This window comes from Heterocephalus glaber, unplaced genomic scaffold (genome assembly GCF_053883595.1).
Source record: "Heterocephalus glaber isolate CG9 unplaced genomic scaffold, H.glaber_assembly_v1.0 deba00001532, whole genome shotgun sequence".
Taxonomy (NCBI): Eukaryota; Metazoa; Chordata; class Mammalia; order Rodentia; family Bathyergidae; genus Heterocephalus; species Heterocephalus glaber.
In genome coordinates, this window is record NW_028258330.1 from 13,317,273 (window position 1) to 13,344,351 (window position 27,079).

The following is a 27,079-nucleotide window of genomic DNA, read 5'->3' on the forward strand; positions in this document are numbered from 1 at the left end:
GATAGAAGCCATCTATGAAAAACCAACAGCCAAAATCATACTAAATGGTCAAAAACTGAAATCCTTCACACTAAAATCAGGAACAAGACAAGGATGTCCACTATCACCACTCCTGTTCAATATAGTTCTGGAAACATTAGCCACGGCAATTAGAGAAGAGAAAGAAATAAAAAGAATAAAGATAGGAAACGAAGAAGTCAAATTGTCATTATTTGCAGATGATATGATACCCTATATAGAAGACCCCAAGAATTCCACCAAAAGTCTTCTAGACTTAATAACCAAATTCAGTCAAGTAGCTGGTTACAAGGTCAACACACAAAAATCAATAGTTTTCCTCTACACCAATGACAGACTCACTGAGAGAGAAATAGGGCAAACAATTCCTTTCACAATAGCATCCAAAAAACTGGAATACCTAGGAATCAACCTAATGAAAGAAATCAAAGACTTCTTCTCTGAAAACTATGACACTCTGAAAAGAGAGATTGAAGATGTTATCAGAAAATGGACAGACATCCCCTGCTCCTGGGTAGGAAGGATTAATATAGTGAAAATGGTCATACTTCCAAAACTGCTATATAGATTTAATGCAATTCCAATTGAGATCCCAGCAGCATACTTCATGGACCTTGAGAAAACAATCCAAAAATTCATTTGGAACAAGAAGAGACCCAGAATAGCAAAAGCAATTCTAGGTAACAGAGACACGGCAGGGCGTATCACAATCCCCAACCTGCAACTCTACTACAAAACTACTGTAATAAAAACAGCATAATACTGGCAAAGAAACAGACCTGAGGACCAGTGGAACAAATTAGAAGATGCAGAAACAACGCCAGACACACTCAGCCATCTCATCTTCAATAAAGGAGCCAAACACCCTCACTGGAGGAAAGATAGCCTCTTTAATAAATGGTGCTGGAACAATTGGGTTTCAACTTGCCTAAGATTAAAACTAGATCTGTATCTCTCACCATGCACTAAACTAAAATCAAAATGGATTAAAGATCTAAATATTAAAGTAGAAACTCTGAACCAGTTGGAACAGAGGTTAGGTAGAACCCTTGAAGACATCGGTGTAGGAAAAGATTTTATGAACAATACCTCAGTTGCTCGTGAACTAGCACAAACAATCAACAAGTGAGATCTCTTCTTATTAAAAGGCTTCTGCACAGCAAGAGAAACCACCAGGAGTGTGAAGAGACAACCCACAATGTAGGATAAAAGCTTCACTTGCTGTTCCTCAGACAAAGGTCTACTATCTCGAATCTATAATCAACTTCAAAAGATCAGACCTCTCAAATTTAAAGACCCAATCAAAAAATGAGCATCTGAAATGAACAGACATTTCTCAGACAAAGAAGTAGAAATAGCAAATAAATACATGAAAAAATGTTCAACATCACTGGTCATTTGAGAGACGCAAATGAAAGCAATGCTGAGATTCCTCTTCACTCCAGAAAGAATGGCTGCTATCATGAAATCAACCAATAACAAATGCTGGCGGAGCTATGGGGAAAGAGGGACCCTGCTCCACTTCTTGTGGGAGTGTAGACTGGTGCAACCACTGTGGAAATCAGTATGGAGATACCTCAAAGAACTAGGACTGGAAGTCCCATTTGACCCCACTATTCTACTGCTGGGGATCTTCCCCAAAGAATTAAAAGAATCATACCACAGTGATATATGTGCACCCATGTTCATAGCAGCACAGTTTGTGATAGCTAAAACTTGGAAACAACCCAAATGCCCATCAACTGGAGACTGGATCTAGAAAATGTGTTTTTTTTATAAAATGGAGTACTACTCACCCATAAAAATAGAGAAATTAGAGACATTTATATCTCAGTGGATGCACATTGAGGCGATACTCTTAAGTGGAATAAATAGGACACTCATAAATAAATACCGAATAGTTTCTCTGGTGTGAGAAATTGAAAGTGTAAATAAGGACTAAATGTATAATAAGTAATGTGAAATAGGAAGAAAAGGGGCAAAGGGGAAGGAAGTGGGAGGGCTAGGGGAAAGGATAGATAGAAAGGAATGGGATTAATATGAGAAAATGGAAAAATAGGAACAAAGTCTTTGTAAATAGGGAGTAATGGAGGGGTTGAAGGGAGGGCTGGGGAAGGGTGAAAAATAACAACCAAGTGAGACTATGTAAAAGTGCAAATTTCCAATGATGAATGTCATTATATTGTATACCTAAAATGTGCCAATGATTAGAATGAATAATCGGTAATGTAAAATAGGAAGAAAAGGTCCAAAGGGGTAGGGGTAGTGGGAGGGGCAGGGGAAAGGAAAGAAAGGAAAGGAAAAATGCTGAGAATTGGAAAAAATGGAAATAAATTCTTTGTAAATAGGGAAGGGTGGAGGGGGTGAAGGGAGGGCTAGGAATGGGGAAAAAATAAGAACCAAGATGCATTATGTAAAGGTACAATTCCCAATGAGAAATGTAATTGTGTTGTATACCTACAATGTACCAATAAACGAATTTAAAAAAAATTAATATAATAACATAAAATTTATTGTGGTATAGGTCATACTGTCCTTGAAAAAATTTGAATGTCCGCACATTCCTTAGAAACTTTTTCAATGTTATATTAGTGGCCCTTCTTCCAAAATAAAGTTTTTCTCTGTCGTGGTAATAATAGATTTCCCACTGCAAACTGTCCGGCATGGATCGTCACATTGTGCCAGCTTTTGATCCTGGCAGTAGCTTTTGCTTTAATTCACAATACCAGATACAGAAAAAACCTGCAAGATTCTCTCATCTGTTTTCTCTAAATAAATCCCTCCCAGATCTTCATAAATCTGAGTTGGGTTTTCCAGAAAAAGAGGAACCTATTACATTTCCTTTTAAGAGGCAAATGAGACTTTGAGTGGCATCAGTGAGGAGGCATCTTAAATGAAAATGCAGGTTCAAGTGAGGTTAGGGTGAGTTTAGTGGACAGAAGAGTGACTTTTTGGTGTATGTGGTGCCTTCTTCAAATCTCTGATAAACTTGCTTATTCTCTCCAAATAAGCAGATCTGTGCAAATCAAGTAGAGGTGCCCTACAGGCCCTCCAGAAGAATCCATGATGCATTCCACGTGACGACTTTACTAAACAAGTGAGACATTATCTTTCATCACTTGGGCATAACCAACAGACAATGACTAAGTGACAGGGTTATTTCTTTGCCTTCCTTCTTTCAAACTCAAAATGAAACCATGGAAATGCATTAAGGGACACTCTTTACATGGTAGTGTTGATGATGTTTTCCGATATTCATCAGCAGGTTGGGATTTCAACAGGATAGGAGCAATTGTATACATTTGTACATTTGTGACTTACAAAAGTGAAAGGCCTTAATTACTTACCTAGCACATCTCCTAGTTTATGAACTATAATATAGAAGCAGTGAGTGTTTTAATTTCCAAAATCTGGCACTCCTGTTCAGAATCCTTAACCTTGCTATGGAGTGAAGTTGGACCAAAGTCATTAAAGGGAATTTCACACAGATTTCACAGACTCCCACTGAAGTTCATAGCCTTAAATGTACATAGCTTTTCCTTTCAGAAAGAGGATGGAACTTACTAAATTGGATAAAGTAACTTACTTTTGCTTCAGGCCTCTAGCACTTACAGATTAAACCAAAGAACTCTAGCTAAACTTCTTAACCCAGAGAAATCCATCGTTTCTTCAGTAGTTTATAATGCTACTATTTCTATAAGTAAAATTTCCTATATATTTGCGTTTATTTGTGGACTCTCCTGTCTGGTCCATCAATGCCTCTTTATTACATGAGCTGACACTAAAATGTTTTAATTTTGGTTTTGTTCAAGCCAGAAAACAAAAAGATTTCCATGTGCATTTGTCATCATAGATTCCCCATCCTTATGAAAGGTGCTGGACTATTTATCCTTTCTAACAATGTTCCTGGTTTTCTTCTCATCACATTTCTGAGCATTTTTTTTGTGTCTTTTATGGCCACTTCTTCTTCCACTCACTCTTCATGTTGGTGTTTGCCTGAATTACATTCTTTGACTCTTCTTACTCCATAAAGTTTTTCTGAGCAATCTTAACTCTGTCTGTAGTTTCAGGCAATACCCAAATAGATACGTTTTCCACTCTTTCCAATTTGGACTCAGATCTTTTCTCCTCACTGCCTACAAGACATATCTGAGAACCTGGGTATTCTCAGGGTCTTCCACCTCAACCCATTAAAAAGTCAACTTCTGTTTTCTCTACTATCCTCTACTGCAAGCCCATTCATTTCCTTTCATTAACTATCTCTGCCAGCAACACCATCATGCATGAAGTTATTCCTGGCAAAAGCTTGGAATCCACCTCAGTTACTAGTTACACCTATCACCTGCATCCATTTGGATATATCTTCCTAATCCAACTCTTCCAATGCATATTAAATTTAATTCCTTCATCTCATTCTTTTCTGCACTGGCACATTTAGACTTTGATTATTCTTCCTAGAACATTTATCTATCTAGATCCTTGCTCTTTTCCAATATTTTTTCAAAATGATATTTTTAAGAAGTAAACCTACTTATGCCATCCTCAAAATGCCTCAATGTGTCTGTATAATCTTCATGATGAAATTCAGTTGCCAAGCAATGGCATCTCAGGCTCTTCATCTTCCAGCCCATTCCTATTTCCACACTCATTGCCTCTGCCCTCACTTACCAAAGACTTGCCTCTTCTGAAATGCCCTCTTGTGTCTAGGTTGCCTGGAAAACCCTGGTCCCTGTATTTGGGAGATTATTTCTCCAAAGCCATAATTTAACTAGCCTGATCAACTTTAGTTTCCCTGATGACTCAGCTCCAGGAAATTTTATTTTGTGTTTTTTCATGACCTCTCTAATCCCAGTTACATAAGATGTCTCATTTTTGCTTTCAAAATGCCTATGAAAAATCCTCCTCTGACATGTGGTATTTCTATTAGTCTCCTTCAAATGATCTTTGATATCCTGAAAGACAAGTGTTCATTTTGGAATCATGAATGCCTACAAGGACATCGGGCCATCCTGCCCAAAATGGTACCCATTAACTTCATGTGTCTGATTAGACTTAAAAAAATTAAACATTACATTCCTCAAGAATTTGAGCGACATTTCCAGTGGTTAGCAGACACATGCTTACTGTATTCTGTATTGGACAGTACAGATATAGAACATTTCCATTACCACAAAAAGTTCTCTTGGACACCACTGTGTAGGAAGTTCCTCGTAAGTTCTGTTGGACAACACTGTGTAGGAAGTTCCTTGTAAGTGTTGGTAACGTATAAGAATATTTAAATAACTTTAGTTGCAATTTTTATTGAGGTAATTGTATATTCATCTGTACCTGTAAGAAATAGTACAGTGCCTAGTCCATCTCTCTCTAGTTTCCTATCTTGAAAAAGTGTCGGGAGCAATTCTACATAATTTTGGGGGAAAATAATTTCACAATTAAATCATGATTAGGGCCTAGTTTTCCTGTCTACAGGCCAGCTACGGCATGTTAAGACATAACTCCATCTTCTCCAGTCATACCTAAAACCTCAATGGTCCAGCGATGCTGTGATTCTCCAGGACAAGATTACACCATCAGAAGACATGCTCGGAGGAACAAAATCTTCATCTGCATAGTTCCTCATTGTTCTAGGATTTTAGCTGCCGCCGCCTCTGCCCTTTAAGTCACGTTTTACATCTGTTACTTTCCAGGTGTACTGAACTCTCTCTGTCCTGAGTCATTTGTTACATTTGTTTCTCCTGATGTATTGAATAGAGGTGTGGCAAGCTCAGTTCCCAAAGCAGCACTGACCAGGCCCAAACCTCAGCTTCTTCTCTAAGTCTCATTTTTTTCTATCTTTTTTGTCTAATAAACAAATTCGCCTTGTGCTGTTGTGGCTCGGAGGAGGTTAGGACTTACTGCAGAGGTTCTAGTAATGTCCCCTTTCCTTGTTCTCTACAAAAAAGCCTTATTACGTTATCATAACTGAGATATTGAGATTGATACAATTTACTGACATTTGTTGAATAGCCCCAGGTTAACTTGTACTCATGTCTGTGTTTGAGTTTGTGTGTGTGTGTGTGTGTGTGTGTGTGTAGTTCTATACAATTAAATCACAGGTATAGGCTTGTGTGTCCACCATTATAGCCAAGATATAAATAGTTCCATTACCACAAAAATCCTTCTTGCTGCCCTTAAAGAACCATACCTACCTCCTTCTTGCACCTCTCACTGGTTCCATAACTCCTGGCAAATCTGTTCTGCATTTTCAAAGTGTTACATAAGTGGCTACAAACAGTATATAACCTTTGAGGAGATTTTTCCACTAAGCATTATTCCCTGTAGATTCATCCCAATTGTTACATGTATAAATAATTTTTTTCACTGTTGAATAGTATTCTAGTATATGATACACAGTTTGTTTAACATTCACCTATTGCAGTACTGCCAATCAGTCACCAGCTTTGGGCTACTACAAATAAAGTTGCTGTGATCATTCTTGTGTGTGTTTCTTTGTGAACACAAGTTTTCATTCTCTCACATAAATGTCTGCCTTAGTCTATGCCAACTGCTATAACAAAATGCCTTAAGATGACAGCAGAAATGTATTTCTCATGGTTCTGGAGACTGGGAAATCTAAGACAAAAATACCTCCAGGTTCAGTGGTTGGTGGAGCCCAGCCTCCTGGTTCATAAGTAGCTGTCTTTCACGTGATCTCACATGATGGAACAGGAAGTAAACTCTTCAAGGCTTATCTAAGGATTCTAATCCCATTCACATCCTCATGACCTTATTTAATCCTCACTATCTCCATCAAACCCCCTCTTCCTAAAACCATCACAGTAGGGGGGTAGGATTTCACTGTATGAATTTGAGGAGGACAGAAGAATTCAGACCATAAAAATGCTCACAAATGCAATTTCTGGATTTGCTAATTGGATATTTAAGGTTATAAGAAACTGGTAAATTATTTTTCAGAGTGACTGTACCATTTCACACTCTTGGAGCCAAATATAAGTTTGTCCAATTTCTCTGTGTCCTTATCAACATTTGGTTTTGCTACTAGTTTTTATTTCAGTCTGTTTCATAGGTGTCTAGAGATAACTCATTGTGGTTTCAGTTGGAATTTCCCTAATGTCTAGTAACATTGAACATCTCTTTATATGCCTACTTGTTATTTGTTTATTCTCTTCAATGAAATGTCTATTCTTAACTCTTGACTATTTTCTATTTGGATTTATTTATTTATAGTGAGTTTTGAGATCAGATATGACGTTTACAAAATTTTCTCCCAGCATGTTCATTTTTTTTCACATTGGCTTTTTCAGAGGATATGCTTTTAATTATTATGTGATTCAATTAATCAATTATTTTTATATCATCAGTTTGAAGTTAAGGATAAGAACCCTTTGCCAGACCTAAATCTTGAAGATTTTCTCCTATGTTCCTTTTCTTTAAGAGTGTTTGTGTTTTACACTTATGCCCATGATTCATTTTGAGTTAATAGTTTTGCATAAGGTACAGGTTGAGGTTCACTTCTATTTTCTGCTTAGTTGTGCTTTTATTGTGATTAAATATACATAATAAAAATGTTAACATTTTAACCATTTTAAGCATAGAGTTCAATGGCATTGAATAACCTCATCTTTGGACTCATCAACAGTCATCTTCAGAACATTTTAATCGCTCCACACAGAATCCTATACCTATTAAACAATAACTCTACATTCTGTCCTTCTCTCAGCCTCTGGTAACCGCTACTCTACTTTCTTTGTGAATTTAACTGTTCTTCATACCTCATATAAATGGAATCATGAAATAGTTATCATTTTTCTTACTTTATTTAGCATGATGACGTCACCTATGGTGTAGCATTACCAGAATTCCATTCTTTTTTTTTGCCCAAAGAATATTCATATATATATATATACACGTACATTTGTATATATTCCATAGTTTATGCATTCTTTACTCTCTTGGTGGACATTTGAATTGTTTACACTTTAGAACTACTGCAAATAATGCTGCTTTAAATATTCTTGTACAAATATCTGTTCAAGTCTCTACTTTTAATTCTTTGGACATATGCCCAGAAATAGAATTGCTAGATCCTATGGTAATTCTATGTTTCATTTTTACAAGCTGTGCCATTTTATATTCTGACCAATAGTGTACAAGGGTTCCAATTTATTTGTTATTTTATGTTAGTCAGGCTAATGGATACGAAGTGGTATTTTATTGTGGTTTTGATTTGCAGTCTTGATGAGTGATATTGAGCATCTTTTTATGTACTTATCGGCCAGCTGTGTATCTTCTTTGAAGAAATGTCTGTTCAAATTCTTACCCAGTTTTAATGGGTTGCTTTATTTGTTCTTAAGTTTTAGGAATTATTTGTAAATTCTGGATATTAATTCTTTACCGAATCTATGCTTTGCAAGTATTTTTTTCTCCTTCTCTGTGTTCCTTTTTTCAGTGTTAACTATATCCTTTGCCTAGGTTTTTTGAGTTTTGATGTAGTCAAATTTATCTGAGCTTTTCTCTTATTGTTATGCTTTTGGTGTCAATTAAAGAAATTATTGCCAAATCCAATGTTTTGAAGCATTTGTCTTATGTTTTCTTTGATAAATTTTATAGCTTTTGCTCTTATATGTAGGTCTTCGATCTATTTTGAGTTAATTGCTAGGTATCATCTACGATACTCTTGCTAGGGGTCTTTTGATCATATTGGAATGGTTTATTTCTGGACTCTATTTCACTGTATTCATCTATGTATTTGTCTGAAAGTTATTGCCACAGTTTTTGATTACTGAATTATTGTAGATTTGTAGCCCCCCTCTAATAGGTTCTTCCTATACAGCTCAGGCTGACCACATGCTTTTGATCCTCCTGCCTCAGCCTTTCCAGTGCAGTGAGTTTTAAAGTCAGGAATGTGAAACTTTAAACTTTGTTCTTATTTTTCTAGATTGCTTTGCCCCATGGTTCCTTATGATTCCATGTGAACCTTAGGATAGGTTTTTTTTGTCTTTAGAAATATATTACTTGAATTCTGGAAGGTGTTAAACATTGACTTTGTGACTTTTGGGGGTAGTATTGACATCACAATGATATTAAGTATTCAAATCTATGAGTTTGGAATGTCATTGTATTTATTTATGTCTTTAATTGAATTTCTTCAAAAATCTTTCATAGTTTTCAATGTATAAATCTTTAATTAATTCTTATATATTTTATGCTTTTTGATATAATCATGAATTGAATTTTTTCCTAATTTTTTAGATCATTCATTTTCACCATATAGAAATGCAACTAATATGCTGATTTTATTTGTTGATTTTGTATCCTACAACCTTAGTGAATTTAATTAATTCTAATTGTGTGTGATATACTCTTTAAGATTTTCTACATATAATAGCATTTTGTCTGCAGATAAAGAGTATTTTATTTCCTTTCCAATTTGAATGCTGCTTCCCCCCCATCAATTACTCTGTCCAGAATTTTAATATTATATAGAAGTGATACAATTTGGCATTGTTGTCTTCATTCTGATCTTAGAGGGAAAGACTTCACCATTGAATATAATATTACCTGAAAAGAGCTTCCTCTTTCTCAATCTGTCTCTCCTATGTGTGTCCATTTGTTTTAGCAGTATTTGCTAAAAAGCAGTTCTTTGTACATTGAATTGCTTTTTTTCACTTTTGTCAACAACCAGTTGTTCATATTTGTATAGGTTTATTTCTGTATTCTCTAGTCTGTGTTATTGATCTATGTGTCTATCCCTTTGCCAACATTATGCTGTCTTGATTATTGTAGCTTTTAATATTGGATAGAGTGATTCCTTCAGCTTTTATCTGCTTTGTCAGATTGTTTAGCTATCTAGAGCCTGTTTCTTCCCACACACACATTAGAATGAACTTGTATATGTTTACACAAATATGTGGGAAATATTTATAGAGCTTTACTGAGCATATGGATAGACTTTTGGAAAATTAAAATTTTTGCTGTATTGTGTCTTCTAACTTACAAATAGGATTTGTCTATTTATTTAGGTCTTCTTTGATTGATTTCATTTACATATTGAAAATTTTAGAATATAGATCCAGTACATATTTTGCTGAATATATACCTAAGGATTTTATTTCTTTGGAGTAATTATAAATGATATTATGTTTTATTTTCCATACATTCATGGTTAGTATACAGAAATACAATTTGTTGTTGATCTTTTATCCTACAATCTTGTTTAACTGACTTATTAGTTCTAGAAGTCATTGTGTAGATTCCTTTGCATTTCTTATGTATATAATTATGTCATCTGTAAATAATGACACTTTTATTACTCCTTTCCAGTTCAGTATTTTTCATTTATTTTGTTGCCTCATTCAGTGGCTAGAATTTCCAGTGCTGTGTCAGGTAAGATTGGTAAGAATATTCCTGTGTTTATTCTTCCACATCTTGTGAGGAAAGCATATAGTCTTTCATCATTAAGTTGGATGTTGTTGGAAGATTTTCATAGATAATTTTTATAAAATTTGGCCAATTCCCTTATACCTTTAAGTTGCTGAGAGTTTTTATTCATGAACGTGTGTTTGATCTTGTCAAATATATTTTCTGCATCAATTCATATGGTCATATTACTTTTCATTTTGAGTTTGTGAGTATGGTAAAATGCATTAATTTATGTTTCAATATTAAACCAGCCTTGTATCCCTGGGCTTGATAATAATATATAAATTTTTTTATACATTTTAAGATTCAGTTTGGTAATCTTTTATTTTTTGAGCATTCTTGTATCAAAGTTCATAATACATATTATCTGTAGGGATTTTTTTATCTGGTTGAGATTTTTTTCCCCTTTACTATTTTCTTTTGATTTGGGAAGTGTTCTCTCCTTTCTATTTTCCAGAGAAGATTGTGCTAAAGTGGTGTTAATTCTTTTTCTAATGTTTTGTAGGTAGTCTCCAGTGAAACCATCTGGTCCTGGAGATTTCCTTTTGGAGAGGTTTTCAATTATGAGTTAAACTTTCATTTAGAGTTCTAGGACTGTTCAGATCATGTATTTCATTTTGGTCGAGGGTATTTTTGGCAGTGTATGACTTTGAGAAATTGTCCATTTCATGTAAGTTGTTGAATTTATTAGCCCAAAGTCATGCCAAGTATTTACTTAAATTATCCTTTTGACGGTTTCAGTAGTTATATTCCCTATTTAATTCTTGATATGGATGATTTGTAACTTCTTTTTATTTTTTGTCTAAGTGAGTCATTTTAATCTAGGATTATTTGAATAATTCTCATCCAATTTTTATATCTTATAATGTCTTAATATGTCAGGAAGTGCTAACATTTGACATATTTTGAAATAATAATGACTTTTTAAAAATACATATATTCCTTATTATTAAAATATTAAACAATTCTGAACATCATGTAAAAGTAAACAATCAGAAATCTTTCCACCAAAAATGTTTCTTGGTTTATAATATTCAATAAATTGTCCTATAAAAGAGATAGATAAAATATAAGTAATAATAAATTCAGTAAATTGACATATTCTCTATCTTATATGGAAGGTACCATACAGGCTATTTTAAAACTAAATTATATTTAATTTTAATAAAATTAAATGAAAAGGAAAATAAGCTAAACTATCAGTAGTAATTTCTAAAGTTCAGAAAACAGTTTTTCACAGAAAGATAAACTTATAAAATATTCCCTTAAAGTAGGAAAAATAAATTGAAAAAACTCATGATGAGATTGAAGGTAAGATTTTTTCATAATAATATGCTTTAATAATGTGCACTGACCTCTTGTTGTTGAAGTCCTTCATAGGTTCCCTCTTTCTACTTTTCCATTTTAGTGAGTTGCAGAATGATATTTACATTATCAAGGTTTATAATACTGATGTCCTACTCTAAAACCTTCAAACGCTGCTAGTTAGATTTACTTTAAAATAGATAAAATAACCATTATAATAACATTTGACTAGAGTTCCAGCATTCTTGAGACTTTTTAAAAAAGTGTCTCTTAGTTGTGTGAATTCCATGATGAAGTAGAAATTTTGAGGAAGTTCATATCTGCTATATATCTGTTATGTTTTTGAACAACTGTTGCCTTGAAAACCTGAAGAATAACCAGAATAGGCAAAATAAACATGCCTTGGTCACTCTTTCTTTCCCTTTGTCTCCATTTGATGTTGTGAAGAAATCTAAGCAGAGTTTCATTTTTTTGTATGTAAATTGCTTTGTCTACCTATATTTACCAACTATTATTTCTTTCTCAAATTTGTATACTTTCATCAGAATATATTTCAGGGTTATTTTCTATTGATTTTTTTCCCCTAAAACAATTGTAGTTTTTCTGCAGGTTTAACACTCTTTATTTCAGGAAATTAACTTCTATATTTCTATTATATCTCTGACTAATGTTTTTCTCTTCCATTTTGTTTTTAAACAGGAAGAGTTACACAAAATAGAATTCTGGTAAACATATAAAAACCAGTTTTAAGAAAATGAGAAATCGGCTGATTTGTATTTTTGTCAATTCGTATGGTGTAAGTATTTTAACAAAGGCTGTTTCAATGGTTTCCAGTATGATGCTGCTAAAGAAGGAGTTAGGAAGAGGTACTTATATCACATCAACTTTTTTTTGTTGTTTTTTTTTTTGGTACTGGGGATCAAACACAGGTCCTTGCACTTACACAGCAGGCAGTGAAACCACTGAGCTAAATCCCCAGCCCTCTCATCAACTCTTGACAGATAGTACATGCCTGTCCCTGCACACTACTAGGTATGTGTGTTCTGGATCTCCTTTGTCTTCCATACAATTTTCCTATAATAGGTTTTATAATTTTTGTTAGTAGTTCAGTATCAGTACCTCTATAACTATGTGTAGTCTTTCTCCTATTCTTTTATAATTTTAGAGGCTTCATGACTTCCACCCCTCCCCAATCTGCCCATTTGTCATTCATTTTGGTTTTACTGTTTCTTTTTTCAGCTCTTATTTTTCTGTTTTTGCTTGTTATTGCTGTTTGCTTGCTTTTGCAATTATAGGCAAATGCTCTTCTACTGAGATAAACCCTTAGCCCTCTCAGTTTTTTAAAAATTTATTTTGAGAAAGGGTATTGGTAAGTTCCCTAGACTAGCTTCAAACTTGTGATCATTTTGCCTCAGTCTCCTGCGTATCTGAGATTAGGGGCATAACCACCATGTGTGGCAACTTCCTACATTCTTGTGGTGCTTTTTGTAAAACATTTACATTATCTTTAATTATGTTATAGATTATATTATCATTAATTTCTTTGAAAATATAGGAAAATAGTTATTTAAACTTTTCTTCTGTTTTCTCAAGTAATTTTTCTTTTGATGCATATCCTTCATATATTTTTGGAGAAGAGTAGTGAAAATTAGCTGGGGCAGTCTGGACTTTCTAGTGTGTTGTTTTAATTATTTTTCTCCGCCAAACTACTGACTTCTCTACTGTTCTGATATATATTTTTTGACGATTTTTGATGTTAACAATTGTTGACTGAAATTAGTTTCTCATGAATATTGATTAGTTAGTATTTTATTGAACATACTCTTCTGTTTACCATTAACTGTTATTTCCCCCTCAAAATTACAAATTACAAAAATAGATTTTGACAGTAAAGAATATCATGCCTTAAATGGTAGAGAATACATGTAAGTTCAATGAATCATAATTAAACACCTCACATATAAAAATGTCTATAGATAGCCTCATTCTCAATTACTGATTATTGGATATTTTCCACATTTTAAATCTCTGGGCAAAAGAAAAAGTCTATCAGTTGTTGAAAAATAGAGTTTTTAATCACTCTGACAAATCAGTAGAATACTACTTTTTGTACTCGAAAGTGCTTATCCAATACATGTGTGAGTGTAGTGGACAAAGTAATGTTTTGCCCAGACCTTCCTTAAAGGAAGGACTCATCACTGCAGCTGCACACACTCCTAATGCAAGAGATAACTCCAGCTGTAATCTCTTTGAGGGATTGTCACAGCCTTCCTGTCTAAATTCATGCCTGTTGCAGGAGCACCTTGCACTCAATGATTGATTTGGAGATATAAAGGACTTACCTTCTCTGGACAACTCAGGGCAATTTTGAAGGCTTACCTTTGCCCTTGAGCTCCCCAGGGGCAGCCAAGACTGCTATATGTCTGCACATAGATTGGGTTCCACTTCTGTCCATTCTTGTTCCTGGGATTTCTTACCCATAGTGCCAGTCCTGTGCACACTAAGCTCACAATGGTCAACATAATACATAAAACAAACCCTTATATCTTTGTTTAATGGAGTATTTGCAGAAAAAATACTATCATTCATCCACAGTTTTCACTTTGCACACTTCCAAAATGAATTTGATGCAGCTACAAAAATCATCTCATTTAACCAGTGGACACAACTAGCAATCTTTTATGTATAAGAGGAAATCTATTGTGATTTAACATTCAGTATTTCAAATCAAAATTTTAATTAATATCAGCTAATCACAAGTAAACTACATCTCAATAAAATATTTTCTGGCTTTTGCATCTGTATGAACAAAAATAAAAAATATACAGATAATCATGGAATAACCAGAGTTGGTGAGTGGGGCGTTAAGGCTACCTGAGCAACTTTGAGAATAGAGATGGATTTAAAAACGATAGGTTTAAGTAGAAAAAAATAGAGTATGATGTATCAGAACAGATTTCTCCTTTATAATTAGGAATGTTGAGAGAGAAAAGTAATCATCCATTTATTGTATGGTTCCTGCAATAGTTCGATGCAGCTACTACACTGAGAATACTGAGTGAATGGAAAACAAGCAAAGAAGAGATGATAAATATTGTTCCACTAACTAGAAAACTGTCCAAAGTTATTGAGTATAACAAGGCACTAAGAGATAAAAACCTTTGTTATGAAATTTACTATTCTGTTGTAGGTTCAGATGCCACTTGCTCTAGCTCATAAGGGTAGTTTTGGGGTACTAAGGATGCACAAGGGTGTGGCTTCTTCATTTCCAAGGTTAAAACTTCATGGCTGGTTTTGTGACTGTCTTTCTCTGCCTACTGTGGCCAGCAAATATTCTTAGCAATGCTGGAGCCTTCAAGCATTTGGGAGGAGAGATGATAACTGGGGGATTTCAGTTGAACCAGAAGAAATCATCGCGAGCTTCGACCCAAACATTACTTGAAAGCCTGTTATCTCTTGGCTGCAAAACGACTTACACTCAATCTTAACTTGACAAGCCCGGTCTTGTCATTATATGTGCAATGAACTGACTCTTTGATGCTCACTCTGAGTTTTTGTCCCTGCTCAGGAAAGTCGGGGGACAAGCAAGACAGACTGGTTCATACTGGAGTAGAACAGGTCAACTCTCAAGGTGTGTGGTAGCCAACTAGCAAAGCCAGCTTGAGGAGTTCTTGGACCTATCTTCCCCTAGTCACCAAATTCTAAATGAGAAAGTAGCCAGTCTGTGCTGGGGGGTCAGACCTCGCTCTCGGGAGCTTTCTTCCAGGAATGGTTTAGCTACCCCAGGGACACCTTCACCTGATTACCACCTCCATCCGAATGCAGGCGGGGTGTCTGTGTACAACAGAAACCATTGCAGGGCTGCTTGGTTGAAGGATGTGACCAGAGATCACGCTGGGGGTTTCTCTAGATCCTTGCTCCTCCGGAGTGATCAGAGGACCAGCAGTATGGCATCAGCATCACCTGGGAAGTTGGCTTGGCAGCAGCTCCCGCCCCAGCCAACAGAATCCGAATCTGCATTTTAATCCCAGGGCTCAATAAAGTTGAGAGGCTACAGTCCAGGAGGTAGCAAAGAGGCCACATGCTGATCTGCCCTTTGGCCCCGCCTCCTCCCATCTTTGCTCGCCTCTTCAGCAACCCGCAAAGGTCCAGCACAGAATTTCGCCTGAGTGTGTAGGAAGGGGGCGGGCAAGAGCTGCCCCTTGGAGGAGGTGGAGGGGGGAGTGTGATCCGATTGGCTGCGTTCTCCCCTCGGGCGTGTAGACACTCCCTCTGCCTCCCCAACCCCCCACCCAGGCCTGACTCTAGCCGGCTGCCAGGAAAACCCGGAGCAGCTGAATGCGTCCTAGACAGTCCTCCTAGGGGCGCAGCTGGGCAGCTGGGCATGCTCAGAAGCTGGGGGAGATTTGGGTGGAGAGTAGAAAGCTTTGGCTCTGCCCCTCACCTCCCTCCCTAGCCCCCGCCCCCCTAACCCCCACCCAGCCGTAGTAGTTCCCCAGCCTGCGCCGGGGAGAGCAGGAACATGGCGCTCGGAGCGATGTAACAGGCGAGGAGAAGGGATGAGGCTCCGCCGCCTCACTGACACCCAGCTACCAGGTAAGCGAATGGGTCTGGGGGGCTGCTGGGTGGGTACTGGCTCGAGGAGGGGCGTTTGCAGGGAAGCGCACGACTGGTACCCGGGGCGTCTTGCTTTGCCCGCAGAGGATGCGAAGGGGACCTCTGTGACAGCGCGACCCTACATCTCCTAGGAGATGCCAAAGGCTAGGGACCCGCTGCCGAGAGCCAAGGGATTCGTAGTGGCCACCTCCAAACGCTACCATCCTCGCTGGGCTCCCACCGGTCAAATAAAGGATAGTTCTCTGCTAGGCAGGAGGGCGTGGGAGAGGACCCCGATACCAGCCCTGGGAGCGCGCTGGTACCCCAAACGGCCGGCAAGCCCAGCACCCGCTCTTTGTGTATACAGCCCTGCACGCCTGGCCCGGGGTGCCAAGTGGCTGCTTTTCCCAAGGAGTGTTGAAATATTGCCAGAGCAGGATTCTCATATGGTTTTGTGCCTTTTGGCAGGTGTGGACTGTAATTTGCAATAGCCGAGGCTTTATGGGGCTGTTTTCCTTTGTTATTTGCTTCGGTGTGTCTGTGCGTGTGGTGAGTTGTAATGGAGAGAAAGAGACAGAAGAACTTCTGCTTGTGGGCACTGATGTGGGCAAAGCATGGAAAAGGATCTTGGTTCCAAACTCTTGTCAAAATTGTGTGCAATGTCAGCTTCCTGGAAGGTAAACTTGAAAAGTCTGGGGCTCATCCGTGGTGCTCAGTTTGGAGAAGTGGGATCATCCTTGAGACCGTGTGCGTGCATGTGTGTGTGTGTGTGTGTGTGTGTGTGTGTGTGTAGCTTTAAACATGGGAGGTGAATTAATTTACCAACATATCCCAATTAAGGGAATTTGAAGTATTGGGTTATTTGAGGTGGTTGTTTTAAGGAGACAGAAAGAGAGGAAAGAAGGGAGAGGAGAGGAGAGAGAGATTGGCACAAAGCCAAAGGAAAATGTCATCTTTAATAGTTGGTGACAGTTTAGAAGATTGAATATACTTTTGAGGAAATGGGGAAACCTGGCATTCCACAGGGCTCTAGCAAGAAATAGCCAACGGGTTTTAGGTAATTCACAAAATGTCAGGATGTCCTTGTCTCTTCTGGGATTTGATGGTGTGTAGACACTTTCTCTTACCAGATGGACAAGACTCTACAGCAGCCTCTCCTACCCTGGAATTCTATAAACTTGGCGTTTGATAATAACAGCTGTGCTACCTTACATTTGTATGTCTGTTGTCTTTGGGGGCAAAACCCACTGAATTAAGGAAGAAAGGTAAATTTAGAACACACTTATTTTTTACTTTACACTATAAAGGGTGGGGCTCTGTCTGTGAATACAAAGTTCAGAAATACTTTCTTCTGTGCTTACACTATTTTATGGTCTTGTTAGGTAGCAAGGATGAGCCAGTATCATCAAAATGAAATGGGGACTTTATGGGGAAAATGCATTTCAGTAAATTAAAGCCATGAATGTTCTCTCTGATGAAAACACCTTGACTCAGAATTCATCTGTGCAAAGCAGAGGCCATGCTAATGGGAGCGATAGAAGTTGATGGCAAGTTCATTGATAGGATTGGTCTGTGTTCCTCCATGGGAATGGGAAGAAACTCACGCTCAGGTCCTGTAACTTATTCATTTCATCTCTCTCATTAATAAATATGAATTGTAATAGCAGACATTGGAAACTCAGCAGTGCCTGTCCTTCACTCCCCGCTTAATGAAATGCTGCAGTTATGAGAGGAAAGAGCTGAGTTTGAATTCCGGCTTTTCCATGTTTAGCTTCATATGCTCAGGCAGGCTATTTAACTTTTGCAAACCTTAGTTTCCTCTCCTGTAAAACAGATTTAAGAATATTAAGATCTACCAAAATTGGTATTTGTGAGGATCACTTGTAATATAAGCAGCAGGAAAATGATGGGGGCATTAAGAGAAGAAGGGAAATGTATGATTATTGAACCCATATGATATGCTCCTTTATAAATCAAGTTCAGACATGTGGATTCATTTAAATCTTCCCAATTGCTTTCATTTTCTAAGACTGCTATAATAAATTACCCAAAACTTGGTGGCTTAAACCAACAGAAATTTATTCCCTTACAGTTCTGGAGGCTAGAAGTTCAAAATCAAGGTGTGGCAGAGCTATGCTCCTTCTAAAACCTCTAGGAGAGAATCCTTTCTTGCCACTTTCAGACTCTGGAAGTCGCAGGGATTCCTTGGCTGTAATAGCCTAACTCCGAACTTCATCTCCATCTTCACGTGACATCTTGACTGTGTGTCTGTCCTTGTGTTCAGATTCACCTCTTCGTATAAGAACACCATGCATATCCGATTTAGGACACATCTAATTCAGTGTGACATCACCTCCAAACAACTGATTTCCAAATAAGGTCACATTTACAGGTTCTACTCCAGCATGAATTTTGGGGAGACACTATTCAGCCCAGTGTACCAACATCCCCAATAATGATAATGTTAATATTATGTCAGTATAAGAACAGAAGGTAAAGATAGTATCTCATGGGTTCAGAAAAAACTAATGTTTACTTAATCCAACTAACCTATATGAGTTTTATTCTCACCTACGTTAGAGAGGGCAGAGTTTATAATACCTCATTTATATCTGGAAAATGAGCCAATCAAGGGCTTGGGTCTCCTATGGTATCCCCAATATACCCTGTCCCAAATCTTTGGTGATGTTGCCTTCCTCCCTTTTTGCTACTTTACCAACACATTGTCAAACAAACAAAATAAACAACAGCAACAAAGAGGTCTTATCTAGTTTATAGGGGTTTTTTGACATTAAAGTTTGAATCCAGGGTCTTTGCACTAAGTTACATTGCCACCCAAGTTTTTATTTTTATGTTGAAGCAGGGTCTCATTAAGTTACCCAATCTGGGCTCCAACTTGAGATCCTCCCGCCTCAGCCTCCCAGAGTGCTGGGATTATAGGTGTGCAACACTCCACTTGCTTCATTCTAGTTTTTCTTTAAAAAAATCTTTTTCTTGTCTTGGTAAATGGCACCATGCCCATAGAGTTATTTTATCCAGAAGCCTGAGGATTGTCTTTAACACCTCCATTCCCTTTACCCTCCATACCCTAAACCATCATGCAGTCTTATAAATTCCATCTTCTACCTATATCTCTAAATAGATCTTGATAGATTCTTCTTTCTATGGCTGGTACCACCACCATCAAATTCAAGTCACGATCACTTACCCAGACCATGAGTATAAATTCCTAACAAGACCCCCAGCTCTTTGGTTGGCTCTTTCAATCGTTCATCCCCAGAATGTTGATTCTTTGCATAAAGTGTCACCTATACATCAGGGGCAATTTCCAGAGACTCTCAGAGTCTCAGGAGTCTCACTTTAAACATCTCTTCCTTTTTTTGCCGTCACAGTGAGCTGCTATCTATTTCTCAAACATCCCAAATCCTTTTCCGTATATTTTGCCAATCCAACCTGTACTTATCCTTTGGACCTCCTTGAGCTCTTTTCCTCTCTCACTACCCCTTTCCTTTTCTTCTAAAGCATTTATCTTCTGTAATAATTTCTTGTTCCTTTGGTTGTTGAATGTCAAAAATCAATGATAGCAATTTATTTTGTTTCCTGCAAGCACAAGATGCTCAACCAATGTTTGGAGAGTGAGTGAAGGAATGAATACTTTGTCTCATACCATTTTTCGATGCCAATTTAGCAGTCCTATCTTTTAGAAGCTTTTTTTTTTTACTAGTATAAAATGAGCAATTTAGAACCTCATTCTGACTTCAAAAGGAGAGTACTTTTGGCTTTAACAAATGCCTCTTCTAAGAATTGGTCTTAGGTTAGCAGTTAAAAATTAAGTCAAAATATTGTGTGGTAACTGAAGATTTGTAAAATATTATTAGTTGATAAATATTATACAAATATACGTTGCATGGGTATATTTGGCATGCTAGATCCCAGGAAGACAATGATAAACTAGACTTTTAACTTTCTATATTTATAATAATAATCATACTAAATATACTACTGCGTGAATGATATAGTTAATTACTGAGTTTCTGTAATGTGCCAGGTTTCCTTCAGTCCTTATCCACAATCATCACTATAGCTCCCTGGCCTTTCCCAATAACACATAACCCTACATTTATCAGAAGAATAACAAATATTTGATACATTAATAATGGTAATTACTATTAAATTATCCTGATTTTTCTAGGAAAATGGAATCTGGTCAGATACAGAAAAGCATGCACTTTTTATCTCTTGTTGAGCTCTATTCTGTTTTAAAAAATAATCCTAGTCAATGTCATTTGGATTAAAGTAAAACATAAATTGCTCTTTACAGGGAAACATGTTCCTGGGGAATTTTTGTCAAAATTCTTAATTGTTTTATTATTTCATTTGACTTATTTAATCCAAAAGTAAAGTAACTTAGTGTCAAATGGAAAGTACTTTTGATAGTTTTGGATAGCAAGACTATGTGCCTGAGAGAAATTAATAGAGTTCAATATAGGAACACATCTAATATTTTGGATTACTAGAGTGGTTAAAATTTCCTGTCCTTTTATTGTTGCCCTAAAAACTGATTTTTAAAAACAATAAAATTTCCTTAAAGATTTTCATGTAATTAACCAATAATTATAGAGTGTACTTGATTTTATTTAAAAATGATGGGTACACTGTTGCTTCAACTAAGGCCAGTAAGGTGGTTGGTTATAAAATACATGTTTAAAAATCAATGGCTCCTTCAAATGCCAGTGAAAGGCTAGAATGGAAAATGATCGTATTTTTGAAACCACAAAGAAATAAAAGTTACATATAGATAATAGGAAATGTCCATAAAATAATTGGTAATAAGAAGGAATACATAAGAACCTATATAAGAACCTATGAAGAAAGCTATAAAATCCTACTCAAAACAAATAAAACTAAATAAAACAAAAAAATGAAAAACACACCTTATTCCCAGGTAGAAAGATGGATATTATGAAATGGTTATTTTTCCCAGATCAATTATATAGTTTTATTGCATTGGGCCTCGGGAGAATTTGACAAATGATTCTAACATGTATTTAGAAACATAATTATATGCTAACCAGAAAATTGTGTTAAAAAGTAGTGAGATGGGGCTGTGGGGATAGTGGAGGTCATGGTGGGTGGTGGTGGTGGTGGAGAAGGGGAAATGTGGAGGCTGAAGGGGGCCGTGAGTATAAGCAGGCTGTGAGTACATAGGATGATTGGGTGGTAAAGAGGGTGGGAGGGAAGGGTGTCAAAGGAAGGGGTATGTGGGGAGGAGGTGGCGGTGGTTTTCTGTGTTGAAATAAAAACTGATCATCAAATTATAATCATGGCATATAATACTGCTATAGAGTTGATAAATAGATCGATGGAACAGAGTGGCCTAGATATAGGTTTAGGTAGTTTATAGAAACAGAAACGTGATGGAGCAAACACTGGGAAACTGTGAGGAGTATTTGACAAAAATATCAAGGAAATTAGCTACATACATAAAAGACATTTAATCAAGAACCTCTGCTTACATACTTCTCCAAAGTAAATTCTCAATCAACTGAAAAAATTTATGCGTAGGGTGGAAAACAAAGCTGAAAGAGAGTATTTTGAAATATAAAATCCATGGAAAAAATTCCATGGCAAAATGTAGATTTGAATGTTTTATATACAAAAAATGTACATTTTAAAGTGAAATATCATCATAGGCAGCAATGGTGACCCCCAAATGAGAACTGTTAATGTGATAATACATGAAGAACTCCTGCTAGTTAGTGAACATAGAAAAACTCCTGCTAATCAGTGAACACAAGGAAAACAGAATTTTCCAAATATTTAAATAAATAATTCAAAAGGAGGACATAAGACTAATAGACATATTTCGTAAATGTTCTCACGATTAATCCCAGAAGTGCTAATTGAAAACAAGGTGCCATGTTTAACGTGTCAATGATTTAAAAATGTATAAAAATACTCAGTGCAGCCGAGGATGCAGTGAAAGGAACATTCACATTCACTTCTACTACACGATAAAACCTTCCTGGATAAGAGTTTGAAAAATATTTGTCAAAACTAATGTTTGAATTATTTCACACAATTATTTTTCTTCCTATTTTATATTGATTTTAGTTTTTGCTAAGAAAGTGGATTCCAGCATGATTGTATATAAAAGATTATGTTTTATAATGAAAATGTAAAACAACATACATGACCAAAAATTGAGGCTAATTAAAATTTTAAATTCTCCAAATGATAGATTATTGGTATTAAAGTGTTAATTTTGAAGATTATGTAATGACATAACCTCTACTATAATTTCAGGTGGAAATAACCAAAATGTACTACAGCATATATTTGTGTTCTGTGAAATGGAAACATATAGTCATACAAAAATCTGAAACAAAAACCAAAAAGGAAATCTCTGGGTGGTAGAATATGGATTTTTTCTCTCTTTTACTTTCTAATTTTTCAAAATATAGTCATTGATAATATATTGTTTAATCATGCAAAGAACACTATTTTACAAATATAGTAGTCATCCACATTCAGGTCTCTTTAGTTAGCTTTCTCTTTGCTGGACACAATACTGCCACAACATACAGGGGGAAAGGTTTAATTTAGCTCACAGTTTGGGGAAATTCAGCCATAGTTATCTGGTTCCCAGGCAGGAATGTCATGGTGAAAGGGCATGGTGGAGCAAGGCTGCTTAGTATATGGCAGCTAGAAAGCAGAAGAGGGGAACAGCACTAAAGAGGAAGGGGCAGGAGACCATGTATAACACACAAGGCAATGCCTCCATGACTCTCCAAATACACCTTAGAATGTGCTCTATTAATCTTCTAGGAATTTCTTAATCCAAAGAAATTCACATATCAGAATTAATGGTCCCAATCCGTCCTTTGTCAACTTTATCCCCCAAAACATCTCCTTAAATCATACTTAACCTCCAAATAGATGCAATAGAAAGTTCATAATCCTGCCTAACATATATCAATATCCTGTGTACAATGAGAAGTACAACAATCTCCTCCCCATAGTCCCACTAATTCCAGCATTTTTCTAAAGTTCTAGTCCAAATTCCTCTGAGACTCAGGGCAGGCTCTTAGCTGTGGAACTCTGTAAAAGTGAAAAATAAATTACACTGTCCTAAGGTAGAAGGCACAGGTAAACATTCTCATCCCAAAAGGGAAGGATAGGAGACTAGAAAAGAATCTGTCCAAAGTAGATTATCCTTTTTCTGGATTTCTCTCACCTGAGAATGAGTCCTCCCTTTCCCAAACCCTGCTGGTACAAGAAGATCATGCCTGGAGAGTGGCTTCCTCCTGGCAAGTCACCACTGTCTCCAGGAGCAAAAAGAATCCCCCGTATGCGGCATGTGTCCCCCATTGGGCAAATACATTGCACATCATAGTGAACATCATACCATAAGCCTTATTCCAGGCAAACTCCTACACCACAGCAAATGTTCCCCATAGGAGGGAAAGGAGACATGGCTGGCATTCAGCCTCGTTTGCCTCCAAGTACTAGGGTAATGGACACTTTTATTCTGCCTTTGTTTGGTTTGATTTGGTTTTGGCTGTTTAGCAACCATCTCATCTCTCTTGCTTCTTTCACTGGAAAAGCTGTAATGAGACTGTCCTCCCTGAAGTTCAGTGGAGTGGGCTATGGAGGGAAATCCAGTAAGCACAACGCCAAAATTTTTACTGCAGCCAAACTCTGAGTCAGTGGTTCTTGGTTGGAGCATGTTTCCCAAATTTCTGATACAGGTTTTTAGATCCAGAGCTGACGATGTTCTTATCTGTTTCCAGTTGACAATGTTATTGTCTACTTCCAAGCTTGAGTTTGTGTATATTTGCTTTTGGGGGGATTTTTTTCTTCCTGCATTCCTGGCAATTGTTTTGTAGTCACCTGATGCCCTTCTATAAGTTCCTTTTACTCAAGTTAGGCAGTTTCTTTCATTTGCATACAAACTAAGGATATTTACTGATAAACTTGGCAAAGTCCCTGACACATGACGTAATCAATGAATTCATGTTATGTAAATTAATAATTATGATCTTGTTATAGCTTAGATCTAATGTCTCCCAAAAGTCTCATGTATGGAGAAGTGGAGTTTTTGAAAGATGGTTGGATTATGAGGCACTACACTCATCCATGGAAATGGATTGGGCACCAGCAAAGGTCTAGGCTTTTTCTGAATTATCTTATATTTGGATAATTATACAATCATGTTTAAGTTTAACCCACCATGGATGCTGGACTTAGTTTCAATAACTTTGGCACAAAATACTAAAAATCACTCTTAGATCAGTTTGTATTCTTACTGCTATTCCTCTCATAAATGCAAAATTTCTGTGGCTATCTAGGTAATTTAACGTTGATATTGATGTTGTTTCTATAATGCTTTATAAACATCTTTCCAGGGAAGATGGCTCGTAAACAAAAGGGTGAAAAAAAAGCAATTGTTTTTCAATTGTACTAAAAACAGGACAGATAGAAAAATCTTAAATCACCAAGAGAGGCCCCCTGCCCTAGTCCTTGCATATTATGGGGCCTTGTTGCTCTGCCCTGCAGCTTCCATACAGCTGCACCAGTCATGCTCCTTGGCAAAGACTCCAGAGCCCACCTGCTTCCTGGAGCCCTTGATCCATTTCTGGGCCCTGCTTTCTGTGCTTGCAATTTTGGGATTTCTGCTCATAGAGCTCCTGAGCCCTAAAGGTGCGGAAGACTGCTATAGGAGGGATGGATGGGACATGCACATGTGAACATGTCTTCTACACATTAGAGGCCAGGGTAGAAAGAAAAGCACATGTGGCTGGTTCTTCTTGGTTTGGCATATTCTAGAACTCAAGTATTCTAAATTTAAACCTGGCTTCTAAGTTGTCGTGGAGGCACACAAATTGGCTGAGCATGCAACATTGATGTCGATTATTAAAAGTGAAATACACACTTGTGTGATTATAACTAACATATTGAATAAGATGTATTAAGCCCTTACCCACATATTTCAACTGTGTATATTAATTAATCTTTATGAGAGTGCTGTGAGGTCACTTGAGGCAAATTGTCATGCAGCTAGATAGGGTACTGAAGCAGAGTCAAACCCTGGATTATTTGCATCCAAATGCCATTAGTATTGTTCTATATAACTGAGTGGATACAAAGAGAAGTTTTGTTTGGTGTCCTTGGACCTTCAATAATTAAAAAGTCACTTGATTAATCAACCCACTTTGACTGTTCAAAACTCTCAGATCCTCAGATTCAACATTTCTGTCCTCATGAATAGGGAAAGTAAATGCATTGACAGTATTGCTGTGTTCTCTATTATGATTAACTGCGTGATCAAAGCCCCGAATCAATACTTGATTACTTATATAAGAAGGAAATTTAACTCAACATTTTTAAACAGATGTTCTGTTTTGGTATTCCCTCTACCAGTTTTTAGGGAATTGCCATTCATGTCACTGGTGATAAAGGTAAATTGGAAATGGAGAGTGCCTTTGCTTCTTTAAAGCACTGCTTAACATTTCTACTTCTGCATGATTGCACTGTGCTACCGAATTAAAAAGATTTCGTGTCAACAATATTGTTTCTATCACCTTTTTAATAGCAATTTATGAAATGGAGAAGATAGGGAGAGGTAAGAAAAAAGAGAAAACTCAAACACATAAAAGCTGAAGACTCAATTGTTAACTCCACCTTTCAATTTAAAATTCAAGTTAGACATATCATTTAAGAAACTCTAGCTATCTTGTCAATGGAACTTCCGGTGTTTGCTTCTAGGGATGGTCATTTGAGTCATGCAAGTGTTATTTGTGAAAGACTCATTTTCTAGCTAATAGTTTTTAATTGCCAGCCAAGTTGCTCCCTTTGCTTAATCTTCTAGCTCCATTGCATTTTATTAACCCACAAGTTAAACTTCCTGAAAGAGTACAAAATTTATACTTCATTTGTTGGAAAGATTCTTCCTGCAAAGTAGGAACAGTTGCTACGTGGGTATTATTTAACCTCTAAAAATGAAAACACTGATGGAGGAGGTGGGCTGAAGAAAAAAATAGAAACAGAACTTAGAGCTTCCCTCATCCATATGGTTTTTAGGTCAATGTTCTTCTCTAGGCTTTAAAGATATGACAACAACCAAAAAAGGAATTTTCCCCTAATATTTGAATAACCATTATTCATGCCTTGAGTGAAATAGTACAGTTGGCCCTCCCTACCTATTGGTTCAACCAACTACAGATCAAAAATATTCAAAAAACATTGAACCTGTACTGAACATATACTGATATTTTTGTCATTTTTTCCTAAACAATATATTTTAACATCCATTAATATTTACATTTGTCTTAGTTACTTTCTTGTTGCTGAGACAAAATACCCAATACCCAAAGTTATAAGAAGAAATGATTATTTCAGTGCATAGTGCATAGTTAGCTGGCTTTAGGGCAGGGAGACATGGCAGAAGGACATTGAAGAAGAGAAATTGTTCATGGAGTGGCAGGTAGAAGATAGCAGCAACAGCAACAGCAGCAGAGGCAGCAGAAGTAGCAGAAGCAGCAGAACCACCAGCAAGCATGTCTTTTTTCTTTCTTTATATTCCCTGCAGTCTATAAGCCTATTGATTGGTCCCACCCATACTTAGGGTGGGGCTTCCATTATCCACACCCTTAATCCCAGTATCACATCCTTAATCCACATTCACACACCCTAATCCAGCCACCTTCAAAACTCCCCACCTATGAGCACAGAGGCT

General features: G+C 36.8%; 1 protein-coding gene across 2 annotated transcripts in view; it reads left to right on the top strand.

Moving 5' to 3' along the window:
* The first annotated feature begins 16,045 nt into the window (after nucleotides 1–16,045).
* Pak5 (p21 (RAC1) activated kinase 5) overlaps nucleotides 16,046–27,079 on the top strand; it is a 321,615-nt gene continuing 310,581 nt past the window's right edge. Inside the window, exon 1 of one of the 2 annotated variants that reach the window (XM_004840815.4) lies at nucleotides 16,046–16,341. The gene's annotated coding sequence lies outside the window, so the exon portion shown is untranslated. The remainder of the gene's footprint in view (nucleotides 16,342–27,079) is intronic. The other variant, XM_021255058.2, reaches the window with a different exon arrangement.